The following is a 9,443-nucleotide window of genomic DNA, read 5'->3' on the forward strand; positions in this document are numbered from 1 at the left end:
TCTTTTCCTGTGCTCCTTATTCTCCCTGTCTCAGGCTTCCTTTTGGTCTCCTTTTCTTCCTTTTGGTTGTGTTGCAAAAGGCTGCTAAAACCCCCCTTCCTACTCCCTGAGGAAAAGTAAATTTTTCCCATACCTTCCTTGGTCTGCAAGTGATGCCTTCAGCACACCTTTGACCAAAAGGAGGGGATAAGGTACACACTTCACCACTCATCACCTGAAGAAAGCCAAAATCCTGGCCTAGTCAATTAGAAAAGGACATTTTGGCTTACTTGGAGTTAGTATACTCACAAACCTTTTAGTATACCAAAGTTCTCCTGCAGAGTCAGGATGAAGCCAACCGGGAGCATTCTCCTGTTTATGACTGATAAAGACCAGGCATCTTGAATAGGATACTATCTTGATTAATGGCATTTCTCTGGTCGTTATGACACTCTCTTGTTTTATGACATTCCCTTGTTTATGGTTAAAAGAAACCAGACATCCTGGAGGACATCTTTTCTACTATGGAAACTATAATTTTGGCTGACAAAAGACACAGGCATCCTAAGTCAGGGAACCTGAGTTACTTCCTTACTCTATGGGTATATAGTCTCCTTCAACTAATCCTTTTTGAGCTCATTCCAAATGAGCTCCCATCCATGTTATGATTCCACTAGCTTGTAGAGAACGTGAACGGTACATATATGACCTAAGTGATTGTCTCTTTTTAGACCAAACACTGAAGGTTGACACCTGCCTACCATCCCCTGAATCGTTCTCATCCCATTCTACCTATTCATCCCATTACCCACCCCCCAATCAACTGGTTTAACTTTTTTAGGGTTTCCCTATATCAAGATTGCCTTGAAGGCTACCCTATATCTTTCAACATTTTTGGTTTTAGAGGCCTGACAAATATCCCTCCAGGATTCTTCATAATCTAGGAGCCAAAATCATATAAACTTTCTGGAGGGAGCTTTTGAGGAAAGTCTCTTTCTTTTATTCCTATTTCTTGACTTCTCACTCCTAGGGTTATCTCTTAAAGATGCGCCATACCTTACCACAATCTGTGTCATCTATTAACAAAGCATTGCTACCTCTCTTGCCTCCTCTGGTCATGGAAAGAGGAAGCTCCCTGTCAGACAGGAATTCTTAGATGTAAAAAGTAAAAAAGGAAAGTGTCCCATTTAGATGACCCTGCAGTTATTACTGTATCAACCATGTCCCAGGTTATAATCATATCATCAGAGGAAGCCTCTCTATTCAGGTTATAATAAAGCCTTGAACAGACTGCCTCCTATATCAGGAAAAGAATTGTTTCTGTGAGAGCAGACTACTATCTGTCTGGATCTACTGGGAAATTCCCCCCAGTGTTATATGTTTGTTTGATGCTACATAAAGCCATTCTAATAGGGCAGCCTGTCCCTGTGCTACCAGCTGGGCAGTAATTGTGTTATTCAGGAGAGGTCAGTGGATAAACCCCTAAGGCAATTCATTCATCTTTCACAAGAGAGCTAGTTCCAGCACCTCTCTAAATATAATCCCTATTATCCAAGCTTGTAAAGATTCCCCAGGGTTCTGCTGCTGCCTGTCTCTGATGCTAGCCAACTCTCTTTCACTATACATTCACACCTTTGTCAGTAGCTTGTCCTTTTGCAGCTTTAGAGGTCATGATTACAGGATAGATTCTGGCTGTTTGTGCTGTTCAAGAATCTGCCCCTGCTGTTCCCTTCCCCTTCCAGGTGAGGGCGTCTATTATTGTGAGAAAAACCCTGGGCTACTTTGGGGCTAATTTCTTCTGAGCAATCTCTCTTTCAAAGGATGGAGGGGAGGGGATGTGAGGGACAAACTCTCAACCACTAAATGCCCAGTCTCTTAGGTGCTGGCCACTAGACTCCATGGGAAAGATTCCCATCCTCCCAACACTTTCTACTTTCTTTCTCCAAAAAAGTTAATTTGTGGAATGTGCTTTTCATCTCCTACCTTTGACCTCAATTCTTAGTATAGGAGAGTCCAGATGAAAAGTGTCATCTCACTCAGAAGTAACTTTAAAACACTTTGTGTGCACATTCCAGGTGAAAACTGTGAGATCCTCAGGGCTTCATCTTCTATATAATTTGAGACAAAGTGCCAGTATAATGCCAATGAAAGGCTGTCCTTTTGCCTGTAGCTCAGTCAAATGAAAACACTGGCTAAATTATCTGATAAGGAGGGGAAAAATGGAAAGATGTAGGAATATAAAATAAAGTAGTAAGAAAATTAACCTTAACAGTACATTCAAGCAAGAGGCTATAATGGGGGGGGGGAGGGGGAAGATCTTTAGGGCAATACCAAAAAAAAACTATTTTCTAACCTGTAGTCATCAAAACAGCCTGGTATTGGATATAGATTAGAGTGTTTGATGAATGGAACAGGTTAGGTATACAATATACAAAGGCAAATGAGCCCAGTAACCTAGTGTTTGATAAGCCCAAAGATCCCAGCTCTTGCGGCTATTTTTTTTTTTGCTACCTTCTTTATTATTCAATTTTATTTTATTTCTAGTTTTAAATTTTCTCCTTCCTTCTTCCTTCCTTGCCCTGAAAAGGCAAGAAATATTAAACTCCTTACAAATATGCATAGTTAAGAAAACAAATTTCTACGTTAACCATGTCTGGGGGAAAAAATGAAAAAAAAAAACCATATCTCAGAGTGAAATTCAAATGTGACCCTCTTAGTTTCCCTCTGCTCTTCCCATAGAGTGACCTGGGCCTGGATATGGCACCATTGCGGGGGGGGGGAGGGGGGGAGCCACAAATTATTGCATTGTCAAGGTTTATATTAAAGCTGGAACTTTCCTTCATATTTATCAAAATTCCACATTGAACAAATATCAATTGATCAATCAAAAATCATGAAGTATCTACTATTTGTAGAGAACAAGAAGCTAAGAGAGACACCAAAACTCAGATAAGACATATTTTTTGATTTCATGGAAATATATTTTAGTGGAGGAATAAGAGAGAAATATTGAGATTAAATACACCATATTCCATGATAAGTGTGAAGTACTATATAAGGCTCAAGGGAGGAATCCATTATAGAAGAGAGATCCCTTATCTTCTAAGGGATCTCTGTTCTTGAAGGAAGTAAACGTCCACATTGAATGGATGGGGATTCAAGAAATTGCTGAAACAGTTTGACTCCTAACCCAAACTATACTGAGTATATTAAAATATCTAAATTTCCTATAGAAGAGCACGGCCTTCTGCAGCTTCATCAACAGAGCAATGGATGGCTCAGAGGCAGAAACAAGAAGTCTGGGAGGAAGGAGCTAGAAGCAGAACACAGTTCACAAGCAAGAGAGTGAGCAGCCTATCTTTTTAAACATGTAGGTTTGGATCTTTACTAGTAGAGCAGGATTGAATTGGTGTGTAGGGGCCATTCCATGCAGCAAGCTTGAAAGTAGCTTTTCCAATCAAACATAAAGGAGTTTTGGGACTGGTTTCCAGCTATGTGTGAGCCAAGGTTAAAGGACTTGTACCCTGAGAAGACAAATCTCCTTAATGATTGAGGAGACAGAAAGGCTAGTCATTTATTCAATGTACAAAAAGGAGCAATCCATCCCTCTACTTCTCCCTTTCTGTCTGTGAATCATATCAGGATTGTTTTGAGCTGCTTCCCAAAAGTCACAGGGGGAGGGGAGGCTGACTACTAACCTCAGCCAAGGCTTCCATGAGATTGTGAGCACATAGTATCTCTCCAAGTGACTATGAGAGATAGTACCTGAAACTTAAACCCTGTCCAATCAGACCTAAGCCTGGGTTTGAGCTACCAATCAAATACCAAATAATTATTATATAGAGCTATGGTTGGTAAATTACAAAATTCATTTGAAGGAAACAAAAGGTCAAAAATATCAAGAAAATCAACTGTCTGACAGTGTCAAATCTCAAACTATACTGCCAAGCTGTAGTCTTCAAAACAATTTGGTTCTGGATAAGGATTAAATGTAAAAAATGAAAATTGAATCTGCAACATCCAGAAGCAAAGGAGCTCAGTAACCTAGTGCTTGATAAGTCCAAAGGTTCCAGCTATTGGACTATTTATATCCTTGTATTTTTTTTCTTTTTCAATTTTATTTTCAGTTCCAAAGTTTCTCTTTCCTCTCTCACCTATCCACTGAGAACACAAGAAATACAAAATCCATTACAAATATATACAGTTATGAAAACAAGTTTCTGCATTAGCCATGTCTAGAAAAAAACAAAACAAGAAAAAGAAAGATATGTTGAAGAGAAGGGTGTTTCATTCTGTACGCTAAATCTATCAGTTCTCTACTTAGAGATGGATAGCACCTGAAGGTGGTATTGTAGTGGCTAATTGTGTTGTACTAAGTCTTTCACAGTTTATTATATTTACAATGGGGCAGCTAGGTGGTGCAGTAGATAGGGCACCAGTGCAGGAGTCAGGAGGACCTGAGTTCAAATCTTACCTCAGGCACTTGACACTCACTAACTGTGTGACCTTGGGCAAGTCACTTAACCCCAATTGTCTCATCCTGGGTCATTTCCATTCATCCTGATGAATATCTGGTCACTAGATTCAGATGGCTCTGGAGAAGTGAGGCTGGTGACCTTCACAGCCCTCCCTCACTCAAAACAAAGTCAAGTACAAGTCATGTCATTATTTCTCTGATGGCATGGTCTTCTTCGGCAATGAAGGACAAACACATATATTTACAGTATTGTTGTTATTGTATAAATTATTCTTCTGAGTCTGGTCACTTCATTTTATGTCAATTCATACAAGTCTTCTCAGGTATTTCTGAAACTATATCATCATTTCTTACAGCACAATAGTACTTCATCACATTCACATATCATAATGTGTTCAACCATTCCCCAATTAATGGACATCCTCCTCAGTTTCCAATTATTTGCCACCACAAAAAGAGCTGCTATAAAAGATCTTTGTACTCATGGGTCCTTTTTCCTTTTTCTTTGATTTTTTTAGAGTATAGAACTCATAATGGTATTTACTTAGAAATTCATCTGGTCTTGGGATTTTTTTTCCCATTGAACTCATTTAATGACTTAAAATTTCTTTTTCTAAGGTAGAGTAGTTTAAGTATTCTATTTTCTGTTCTGCTAATCTGGGCAATTTCTATTTTTATAATCATTCTTCCATTTCATTTAGATTGACAGTTTTACTGTCATACAATTGGACAAAATAGCTCCTAATAACTGCCTTTATTTCTTCTTCATCGGTTGTGAATTCATTCTTTTCATCTTTTACATGGGTGATGTGGTTTTCGTCATTTCTAGACATATTAGTTAATAATTAATCTATTTTATTTTATTGAGTTTTTTTACCTGCTTCTAATTTTATTATTCTTTGTTTTTATTTAGTATTTTATTTTCCCCCAGTTACATGTAAAAACAATTTTAACACGTGTTTTTAAAACTTTGAGCTCCAAATTCTCTCCCTTCCCAACTTCCCACCCACCTCTTATTGAGTAGGCAAGCAATTCAATATAGGTTATACATGTGTAGTCATGAAAAACATATCCATAATAGTCATGTTGTGAAAGAAAACATAGACAAAAAAACTCAAGAAAAATAAAGAAAGCTTTAAAAAAATATGCTTTAATCTGTATTCAGACACTATCAGTTCTTCCTGTGGGGATGGATAGCATTTTTCATCGTAAGTCCTTCAGAGTTGTCTTGGGTTGTTGTATTACTGAGAAGAGCAAAATCATTCACAGCTGTTCATCTAACAATATTGCTGTTACTTTGTACACAGTATGCTTTCATTTAGACAGTTTAACCTTATCTAATCCCTTATGATTTTTCAATACTGCTTACCTTTTTATGCTTCTCTTGAGTCTTGTGTTTGAATGTCAAATTATCTATTCAGCTCTGGTCTTTTCATCAAGAGTGCTTGAAAGTCTTCTATTTCATTAATTATCCACTTTCCCCTATAGAATTACACTGAGTTGGCTATGTAGGTTATTCTTGGTCATAATCCTAGCTTCTTTGCCTTCCAGAATATCATATTCCAAGCCCTCCACTCTTTTATAGTAGTAGCTGCTAAATTACGTGTGATTCTAACTGTAGCTTCATGGTATTTGAATTATGTTTTTTCTTACTGTTTGTTATATCTTCTTTTTGACCTAGAAATGCTAGATTTTTATTACAATGTTACTGGGAGTTACCATTTTAAGATTATTTTTTCAGGAAACTACCAAAGGATTCTTTTAATTTTTGCTTTGCCCTCTGGCTCTAGGGCAGTTTTCCTTTATAATTTCTTGAAAGAGGATGTCTTGGCTCTTTTTTCATTCATGACTTTGAGGTAGACCAGTGATTCTTAAATAATCTCTCTCCAGTATTATTTTTCTTGATCAGTTATTTTTTCTATGAGGTATTTCACATTTTCTTCCTTTTTTTATTCTTTTACTTTGCTTTATTCTTTCTTGATGTCTCATTGAATCATTACCTCCTACTTGGCCCATTCCAATTTTTTAAAAATTACTTTCTTCAATTGTGTTTTGTAACTCTTTTACAATTTGGCCAATTCTGATTCTAAGGAGTTATTTTCTTCAGTATTTTTGTACCTCTTTTACCAAAGTGTTAATTCTCTTTTCATAATTTCCTTTCCAACTTCTCATTTCTTTTCTCAATTTTTCCTCTACTATTATTGTTTAATTTTAAAGTAATTGTTTACTCTCTTTTCTCTTTCTTTAACTCTTCTAGGAATTCTTCTTGCACTTGTATCCAATCTGCATTTTTTTTTTGAAGTTTTGCTTTTAGATGTTTTCAAATCATTGTCTTTTGGGCGGGGGGGGGGGGGGGGGTTCTTGAAGTTCCCTGTCACTATATTAACTTTTTTATGACCAGGTTCTTTTTTTGGTTTGCTCATTTTTTCAAGCTTACTTTTTGACTTGTACTTTATGTAAGTTTGGGGCTCTGCTCCATAGTGGAGGGGAGGTGTCTGACCTGAGCTTCTACATTTTATGTCCTTCTGCTATTTTTACCATTCAGTTTGGGAGCCTGTAAGTTTTCAGTGCTTCTTAAGTGGTACAAGACAGGGAGAAGTCTGCTCACTGCTTTATTTGTCTGTGCTCTGCAAATTTCTGTCCTCAGATAATAGAACATTATACTTAGATGGAACCTTCAAATCATCTACTCCAATTCTCGCATTTTTTTCAGATGAGGAAAGTGAAGTGCAAAAACTGGAAGTTAATTATCCTAGTGTCACATAATTAGTAAGTAGTCATCCTTTCCCCACAACTGTTCCACTAAATAGTATGACAACATTCCTCCACTGGAAAGGAAAACACTATGCTATACAATACCTTTAATCCCTCAGATAAGCTAAGAAAAAAAGTGACATGATTCTTCCATCATTCATTGTGGATTATGTCATTAGAAATTATAGATACTAAGGAGGCAGCATAGTAGTCTAAGTCTAAGTAGCCTCAGACTTATGGTGAGGGTTTCTGCTCTACCTTAGCCACTATGTGGTAGTAGCTACTACCTCAGCTATGTGACCTTGGATGAGTCACAAAATTATAGAACTTTGAACTGAAAGGGATCTTGTAAATAATTTAGTTCAAACCCCTTATTATACAAATCAAGAAACTAAAGTCAAGGGAAGGGAAGTAATTTGCTCAAAATTATATAACTTAACAAGTAGTGAAGATAGAATTAGAACAACTCTAGTTCTAAACTCTTTAAAATTCAGTTTCCTATCTTCCTCCTTCAAACCATATTCAAAGATTAAAAAAAAAAAAAAAACTCTTGAAACTTTCCCCACCTTCAGCTAAGGAGTGTCCTTATTATGGAATACAATCAGCCAAGGCAAGAAGAAGTAAGCTAGAAGTAGAATAAGGTAGAAGAGATTGCCATAAAGAAAAAGATTGCCATCCCCCTGTGAATTCAGAAGAACTACAGTCAAAGAAAGTAGACAAACCAAGCAAATACAGTACTGCACAGATGATGCTGATAACTTCCCCCCTCTTCCTGTTCTTTCCCATTCCCCACCCCCAGTGTGATGCTATCAAATGCTAGTGTAGGGACATAGGTTCACTAGGTTTAAAAAAATGAATGGATTAATTTATCTCTGCATTAATGGAAATAGAGAACAATTATTAAGATCATTAATTTGGGCCTTGCTTATATTTCTGGAGGAAAAGATTAACCCTCTGTTTAAATACTTTGTCCTATCTTTATTAAAAATCATTAGTGATCATAAGGGAAAACAGCTAGACAGTACAGTGGATAGAGTGCCAAGCCTGAAGTCAGGAAGACTTATCTTCCTGAATTCAGATCTGGCCCCAGACACTTGCTAGCTGCATGACACTGGACAAGCCACTTAACCTAGCTTGCTTCAGTTTTCCCATCTGTAAAATGAGCTGGAAACAGAAATAGTAAACCTCTCCAGTGTCTTTGTCAAGAAAACCCCAAATAGGGTCATGAAGTGTCAGATGCAACTGAAAAATGACTGACTGAATTTCATAGCAAGAACCTTTGTGGCTTGATATCAAGGTAGGAAACATGAATTTTTAACCACTTTTTATATCATGGTCCCTTTTGGCAATCTGGTGAAGAGCCCTTCTCAGAAAGTGATTTTAAATACGTAACATAAGATTATAAAAGAAACCAATTACATCAAAACATAGTTATGAGAACATTTTTTAAAACAAGTTCACAGATCCCAAGTTAAAAACCACTCCCCTGAAGTCTTATTTAACTTTATAGAAACAATGTCTGTCTGTGTTCATCCTTCATTTTCAAAGAAGGCCATGACATCAGAGAAATGATGACATGACTTATTCTTGACTTTGTTTTGAGTGAGGGAGCATTGTGTGAAGTCACCAATCTCACTTTCATCTCCTGAGCCATCTGGATCGAGTGACCAGATATTCACCAAGATGACTGAAGAAGGTCCAGGATGCAATGGGAGATCTTGGCCTATTCAGGTATTCACTTAAAGTGAGGTAATGCCCATTCAGGGATAGGCCTCTTTAAGAAGTAAACAGGGAAAGACCCCTTTAATGAGCAAAAGAGAAAAAAAAAGTAAATCCATCTGGGAGGGAAAGAGCAACAGTGACTATTGATAATCACTCTGAAGCCAGGAGTACAGAAACAATGTTGTACAGTGAAGAATACTGATATTAGAAGAAGACATGGGTTAGATTTCTGACTGCTATTTATTCCTTCTGTGACTTTGGGAATATAACAACCCTCTCTGGGACTCAGTTTTCCCAACTAATGTTCTTTCCAACTCTAAATCTTATGATTTGTACTCCCACTACATTATTATGCCTCCCAATACAAGCACAAATAGAATACAAGACTTAGACTCTAGATTTTAGTTGGTATTTGTCTTTTCTGTTGATGTACACGTAAGCAAGTAAAGGCCCAAGATTTACTTTTGCCTGCTAGAGCATCATCCTGTGCCAGAGTTAATATTAACTAGGG

This window comes from Notamacropus eugenii, chromosome 1 (genome assembly GCF_028372415.1).
Source record: "Notamacropus eugenii isolate mMacEug1 chromosome 1, mMacEug1.pri_v2, whole genome shotgun sequence".
Taxonomy (NCBI): domain Eukaryota; kingdom Metazoa; phylum Chordata; class Mammalia; order Diprotodontia; family Macropodidae; genus Notamacropus; species Notamacropus eugenii.